Here is a 7072-nt window from a genome sequence, read left to right as displayed (position 1 = left end):
CATTCAAGGTTAATTCTTAAATTGGTGTTTGACTTAGGCAAACCCTTATCCACAACATCTTTCCCTCTCTTTCTGTGTGCAAGAAATAGGTGTAAGAGTTGCATTTGAGAATTTTGATAGAGTCGACAATGATGAACATGTTCAGCTTTCGACTGGGAAAAATTCGGAGGACCAAGGCAGATTTGTGTTACCCGGTCCTGAAAAAGCAGGTTGTCCTATTTCCACTCTATTCACTGGTGGAAGAGTACATGGGTTCAACTGCATTGAGATAATAGGCTAATGCATAATCATTGGCGAAAGTAGGTACACTCAAGGGTTGGTTAAAAAGTGTACAATCAATCAATTCAGGATGTATTAAGGATAAGGTTGGAACAGGTTCAAGGGAGTTCTAAATATCTTATTTTTCTCATATCATAGTTGGTGGCTCCATGGGACATCTGTAGAATTTTGCATTCGTTAATTTACTTCAATTATCTCTCATTTTGCCCTAATTTCACAATTGCAAATCCAATTTAATTTAACCAGTGAATCTTCTAATACTTTCAACCCTTTCCTTATTTGGATTGTGGCTAGATCTATTAGGTTCACCCTTCTTTCAATGTATGGTTAATTTGGCTACTTATTGGTTTTATTATCTTATTTGAAACCCTAGTTCCAAATTACACTATTACATTATGTGTGTGTGTGTACATATGTACATGTATATATGCACTTATATATGTGGGTGTATGTGGGTGTGTATGTGTGTATGTATATGAGTTAAATACCTCATGTATATACATGTGTGTGTGTGTGTGTATTTACATGCATTTATATAAATAAAATATCGAATTTATATAATATCTTGTTTAAGTTCAATTACTACATGATAGGATTATGGTTCCAATTCTTATATATAAATCATTAAAGACGATTAAAGGAATAGACCAAGAATCGGCTAACTAATTGACAAGGTCATGACTTAACTACCCTTAAATAAGGTATTTTCTAGACTGTGGTTCATCGCAGGCAGAAGCGGAGGTCCTCCCCCCCTTGTCCAAACCTCTCGTTGTCAAGGCTTGGGTGTCTCTACCCCTCCTTGAGTTGGGCCTGGTTAGTTTTTTGGTTTGAGAAGCTTTCTTGTTTGCCTATCTGACCCAGTTGTTGGGGGGCTTTCTCCCTTGGTTAGTTTTTATTTCTCTTTGATAGTCTCTGACTATGCAAAGGGTCGGTGCCCTAGTTAACGTTGTTTTTTTAATAAAAAAACAAACTCTTCTTCAAGGCTAATTTATCTCTACGTTGATGGCTTGATGGCAATTTCGTCCTCTTCCAAGGTCTACAACCCTCTCCTTGATGACACTCTCCCTCCCTTCCCAAGGCATTAGTTTTCTTGCATCCACTTAGACACAAAAAAGGTAGTTAGGTTGAATCTTAACCTTCAAAGATTCCTTAAATTAAATAAAACATTATTGTCAACATCAATATATATTCATGCTAATAATTTCATCCCTTTGATGTTCATATCATTTGCAAATGTTAGTAATATATATCTCTAAAACAAAATAAAATCATTCATGTAAAGAGGGATGTAAAAACATCTATCATACCTCCAAATACATATACACAGCCAAACCATACATACATTCCTCAAAACAACCCTATAACATTTTGCAAGGTCAATCGTCTTTTGTCACTTTATCCCATATACCCACAAATGCATATATCCCCCAAAATCACAACATGCTAGCTAACCAATCAGTTATCCCCATGAATTTCACTAATCAAGTCATTATGGTCACACCTACAAATGACTTGTTATGATATATATCATCAATCAATACATTAAACATGTAGCAAAACACTCAAGCAGTCACATTCTTAATAGGCTATCTAGATAAAACTCTTCATCTTGATGAAAATACACTCCTCTAAGGGATCCCATCGAACCAACCTTACAAAAATTGGTCCAATCCAATCTCATGTACAAGGATAATGACTATTCAAAATACCATAGGGCTAAAGGACACAAGGCTCTCGATTATATCAAACTAAAAAATATAATCCAAAATCTTATTGATCAGGGAGACATCATCAATGAACATAATCCCAATAATTCAGCAAAACATAATCACATCAATAATATCCATAGCTCTCCTAGTGAGAAATTAGGTATATATCAAGATACATATCCCAAGCATGATCAAAATCATTCACCTATGTCTAACAATGGATCATTCCAAAAAATAACAATGATGATATCCATGGCCATATGATGTTGTCTTGAAGAAGCTTACACACTAGAAGCCTTCATCTCTCCCTTCATTCCTTTATATCTTAAAGCTTCACAACAACAATACACACCATCTTCATCAAACAACTCATCCAACAATGAAACCTCTTAGGCTTACCTCAAAGGACTTTCGATAATGAATAATCATGACATCCAATCTAATCCAATTCTTGATATAAATATAGAATTTGATGATTTCAACCTCATAATCCAAAAATCCTCTACAATCACACCACCTATCACATAGAGAAATCAAGCAAGGATAATTTGTTCAAAAAAACTAAGAATTTTATATTAATTTCACAAAAAGATATGATTACAATGAATGAATGAAACCCTAGATGCAAAACCCTAAGGCAATAGTAAATAAACTAGCATCAAATGTTACAAACATAATGAATGAGACAACTTATGCTATTATTATCCTAATCAAATAAAAGCAAAAAGTGCCTAAGTTTAGCTTCAGTGAATGAAGTCATTAAAGGACCTAATTACAACATCCCCTTAATATTAACATAGAGATAAGTTAAAGAGCTAAGATGATGCAAAATGCAAGCATGAATGGGTCCCTGCAACAAAGACTTGATTAGGTACCCCTGTACGAACCAATGCAATTCTCATAACTGGAGAAAAGGAGAAAAATCTAGTACAAGAAAGCTCCTCTCCATAAGAGAGAAAAAAAAATAAAAAAGATACTACATGTGACTAAACATGGAGAACTCCAAATGTCCCCCCAAATATTAAATTGGTCACATAAGTACAATCAAAATCCCCCCCTAGGAGAGAAAAGAAGAGACAATGTATCCCCCCATAAGGGAGAAGCTTCAATACCAAAGAGGAAGGTTAGATGACAAATGTTGATTAAGATCCAAGAGCAACAAACCACGTTCCTCCCCTTGGGAAGAAACAAATCCAATGGCCAAGGTAGAAGAGACTCCATTAAAGGGGGTGGAAGGAATAGTCTCATAATATGTTCCATGGAAGACTTCTCAATTGTCCACATGTTTGAATCAAGATATGCCAAATCAATTGAAGCAAGATCAAACAATTGTGAAGATACCTAATGAACAACCTCTGAAGGCATTGAAGATGGGATGACAAGAATCACAATCTTCCATCCAAGAGGAATAGAAGATCCTCAATCATACCCCCAATGTCTAAAGTGTGTGATGTATCAAACAACCTTGCAATATCTGGCAATTACTCATCCCACCTTACTAAAACGGAAAGGGAACAATTAACCTATTGAATTGAACTAATCTATGAAGAAGTTGAAGGTGGATGAGGATAAACACAAGTCTCTAGAACCATTGTGGATGATTGAAACACACATAGGTTCAAACGACCAAACCTCTCTGCAGACTTATGATCCACTCTAGATGTATGAGAGTGATGACCAATCAATGTTATTACATGCTTAGTGGGACCAAAATAAGAGAACTCATACAATCGAGATGCATGATCAACACTGCCAACTATAATAATCTCTCTACTATGTAGGTCTCTAATAAGCATTAAATCAAGTGTAAACTCTATTGTCTTACCCTACCCATGTGAGTAATCTAATATATGGAAAGGAGAATGAATGATAAAGAAGTAACACATAGTACATCATTAAATGTGCCATCATCAACCTCAATAGAACCCCTCCCTATAACACTCATATAAGTATTATTACCTATCAAGATGTGTGGTAAAGTGCAAGGCTTTTGTGAAGAGAACATACCCATAGATTAAACCATATGATGAGAAGCTCCTAAATTAAGAAGCCGCGTGTTGAATTGAAGATGCGTGGATGCAAAGAGAACATGGACCTTCATGCAATGAAACCCTAGATACAAAACCCTAAAGAAAGATTAAATTAGCTAGCTCCTAGTGTCACAATCACAATGGATGAGACAACTTAAAGGCTATTATTAGCCTAATTAAATTTTTTTATTTAAAAAAAAAAAAAGACATTTAAGTTTAGCTTAAGTGATTAAAGTAATTAAAAGACCTCATTAATTAGATAGTTAGATAATTGTCCTCATCAATCCAGCAATAAATACAATCTATGATCAAGAAATCCTGGAACCAAAACCAGCATGCCCTCCAATGTCAATCAAGCACACTTTAGAGAGTCCTATTCAAAATCCATGTCATCCATATCAGAACTCGCACCTCATCATTAGAATTGGATCTACATCCAAACTATAGTCCAAAGCATATAGAAGCAAGCCTAAAATGATTCAAGATCAAGATATCCCTTCCATCCACTCTCGTGTCAAGGCAAAAGTATCTCTTCATCTCCATATTACAATCCTAATCAATCCCAAGATCCCTTGGAATCCCCCTCATAATCCTATCATTTCCACTCCATCCAATGATCCCCTTCCAATTTAAGATCTAAGGTCTCAATGTTCATCCTAATCCCCCTCATGCTCCCATCTTTTTCGCTCCATCCAATGATCCCTTCCATATCAAGATCAAAGCAACCTTCCTAGTCCCATCCATAATTGACTTATCAAGCAAGATCAAGATATACCTTTCATCCCTTCTAATAATCCACCTCACAACCAAAGTATCCCACTTATTCCATCTCATGATCCCCTCCCAATTCAAGATCAAAGTGTCCCTCCATCTCCATGTTATAATCCTAATTCATCACACAATACCAATATTCCTCCTAATCTCCCTCATGATCATAATCCTCCACAAGATCTCATCACCATATCCAACCTATCCGTGAATCTCATATCTATCAAATGGGTTCCTCCACTTTCATCCAATCAAGTCTACTTCATGAACCTATCATTCCTTCCATGTCATATCCCCATCAAAATGGACTGGCATCTTTCTTCCAAAACATTAACTATCTCATTAGTAAAAGGATATCAAAATATGCACTATCAAGGTAGAGGGTTGGGCCTTCATGACTAAGGCATCTTAGAACCCCTTTACATCATAACAAATCTAAGTTATCATGGCCTTGGCTACCAAACTCAAAACATTGGCATTCCTTTCATATGTCCTAAATCCCAAATCCCTCTATCTAAATCCAAATTTTTGCATTGCCCATCTTTCAAATTTATTTTGGATCCCTAATCCCAAAACAAAATCCATTATCCCTTCCATCCATCTTAGGACCTAACATCCCTCCAACCATTACCCACATTCCTCCTATCCCAAAACACCCTAATCATATTTATTTAGCACACCTCAAATACTCAATCAAGATCAACAAAGCCGCACATCAATCCATCCATAAAATCTCTATGTTATGTCTCCATCCAGCAATCCCATTGCTCTTGGAATGTATTTGGATGTCAAAACTCAAAAGAAAAAGTCTAAAAATCCGCATATATCCAAGGATCCACATGTTCTATCAAAGAGACGTGCTAAAACAAATCAAAATCCTATCCAAAAGAAATAAGAAAAATAGAGTGAGCCATAAATGCTTTAGAATTAAAAATAAAAATAAAAAAATATTTAAATTCCCAAATTACTTATAGAAGCAATGCATCCTAAAAGCACAATCAAAATTGGCATCCAAAATAGCTAATCCAAAAGCTTCCTTCAAATCTCCAAGTAAAAACCTTCCATCCTCCAAACCCACTTGGGCCCCTATGCCCCAAAATCCACTATCCTAATTCCCTCCATCCATTTTGGATCATTATATCCCACATCCACTCACCCATCTAAATATTTAAATCAAAAAATTCTTCATTTCCGCCTCCCTACCACCCTTCAAAGTGAGTGTCAATGTTGATATTGTCAACATTCAACATTCTCATTCACTCATCCATGAGTCTTCCAAACCCCATCCATTATCAAACGTTCATCCCCCAACCTCCTTTAATCCAAATATTTGCATGAAATCTTTATCCATTTGCATCTCCCCATGCATTTCATCCCCTTACCATCATTCTACTACTATCTATGAGAATGCCTCTACTTGCCATGGTCTATTATAACATTTTTTTTAGATATATCATTTATACAACTAGATGCTTGAGTCCTTCATCTTCCTATCATGCATCCATTATCTTTTGAACCCACTTATCCACATCCTTATATCCATCCCTCTCCATCCACACTATTCCAAAAAATGAAAAAAGTCATCATGATAAAAACCTAGCAAACTGGTGCCATGATTGATATGAAATAAAAAGAAAGAAAAAATGAAAAAAATTAAGAGAGATCATTCCTCCAGATGGTGAAAACCAATTCTTGTGATGCCTTGGCAAGTACAATGATGAAAACATTGCAAAAAAGCATTGTAATCGCTTGTCCTCTTGTGATCAACACTCGAGGGCAACCTTCATCCATGTTATCATATCTACCACATCCCATATCCCTTATTTTATTCATATCCTATCCTTATCCCCCCTTCCAACCTTTGATCTTGCTAACATTAGAGAAATATTTTTCCATGCTACCCCATCTACCACATCATATCCCTTATCTTAATCTCCTTCCATCCTTTCTAAACCCATCCTTTGAACTTGATCAAAATTAGAACCATATACTTCAAAGCATGTATTTGACAAACTTTTGATATGTCCATTTCTTTTTACCACATGTCATCTAACATCATGGCATTGCCCGCATGGCCGTATTCAATCCCTTGGCTCAAATAGAACATATTATCCCTTTGTCAGTTAGTCCATAGAAGTCAAGCCTACTATAATTCCATACTAAGCCATCCTCCACCCTTCACCTATCCATTTACATTGCATTTAGTTGACCCATTCATTCATAATGTTTCATGCATTGCTAGACACAAAGGGCAAGTGCTTACAACATACTTTAGATAAGGCAGTG

The sequence above is a fragment of the Cryptomeria japonica genome, chromosome 10, assembly GCF_030272615.1.
Source record: "Cryptomeria japonica chromosome 10, Sugi_1.0, whole genome shotgun sequence".
Classification (NCBI taxonomy): domain Eukaryota; kingdom Viridiplantae; phylum Streptophyta; class Pinopsida; order Cupressales; family Cupressaceae; genus Cryptomeria; species Cryptomeria japonica.
This window is presented reverse-complemented; position numbering follows the sequence as displayed.